Raw genomic sequence first — 1488 nt, forward strand, 5'->3', positions numbered from 1 at the left:
AATCTGTATATGGTTGGAGTTATGAAAGAGATACAAGGTAAGGCAGTGGATGTTGGAATGGCCCTAATGAGAGAGGGCAGTGTTTGAAAACTTCCTGTTCTGTTGTTTGCAGATGATACTGTATGGTTGAGTGTAGTCGAGAAATGAAGTCGCTGAATGCAGTGAGGTTGGAAATAAACCCTCGATATAGCCAACTAACTAGTGTCAGACCCTTGACGTTTAAGCTGAAAGTTCATTAAAGCCAAAAACCATGCTATTCAGTAATTTCCCAGGAGTCAAGGGTTTTACTGAACAAAGATAATTAAATATAGAGCATTATTTGACCATACACTCGTACACAGTAACATACAGTTAGGTCCAAATGGCTCTTTTTCTTAATAAATTATCTATTTACTTATGTGTCAACTTATGCGGCATTCTGCGGGATGAAGAGGATTGTGTGTGTGTGTGTGTGCGTGTGCGTGCATGTGTGTGTGTGTGTGCGTGTGTTCTCAAGTATGCATGCGTGTGTGTGTTGGGATGCCATGCTGGTTTGTGTTTCTCGCATGTCCATTCTTTTACCGAACAAAATTCAATAAATGAACATAATGTTCTGCCAGCTCAAGGTGGTCGTTAAAACCGAAAATCCGTAAAAGAGGGTTCATTATATCGAGGGTTTACTGTATTTGGGTAGTGTGATGAATAAAGATGGAAGTTTAGAGGATAAAGTGCTTGAAAGGGTTCAATATAATACTGTATATATAAATAATAATAATTTGGTTTTACGCCAGGTATCCCAGAAGGACTAAGGCGTTGCCCCAGGGTAGAGGACTTCTGGATTGAAGCGTGTAGCATTTTATGTCCGGATGCCCTTCCTGATGTCTACCAATGACCCTTGGGTGGATTCGATCCTCCGACCCTTCGGTCAGAGCGGAGCGCTCTAACCCACTGACCCACGGCTGCTATTGTGCACTTTACTTGAAACTGGTTCAGTGGGAAGAATGTTTGCTGGTTCTTTAAAAGCAGTGATAAACAGGGAAGTGAGCATGGATGTAAAAAAGTTGCTACATGACAGTATTGTGATATCAACTCTAACATATGGAAGCGAAGCTTGAACCTTGTTGGAAGGACTCAAATCAAGAGTGAGAGCAGTGGAAATGAGTTACAGTATTTGAAAGGAGCATATGGGGTTACATGGAGAGACAGACTGACGAATGAGGAAGTGAAGGTGCATTGTGGTGTGGATGTGGATGTAACAGAAAGCATTAGGATATATGATGCCTTTATAAGTCCTATTTTGCAATTAAGTCCAAACAACATAGGAAGATGTGTCTATACGATGCATTATCCATATGAAAGTCAGCGCTGTAATAGCCCATGTTGTGTGTTCGAGTAGGTATATGACATCAGTAGCCCAAAAGCGTGTGAACATACACAAGCATAAGAAGAGACATACAACCAACACCCATTATACAGTGACAGTCCACCACAGGTTGGGGACGTACACTG

Source organism: Coenobita brevimanus, chromosome 88 (genome assembly GCF_032717465.1).
Source record: "Coenobita brevimanus isolate Jiangsu-jjx chromosome 88, ASM3271746v2, whole genome shotgun sequence".
In the NCBI taxonomy this organism is placed as follows: domain Eukaryota; kingdom Metazoa; phylum Arthropoda; class Malacostraca; order Decapoda; family Coenobitidae; genus Coenobita; species Coenobita brevimanus.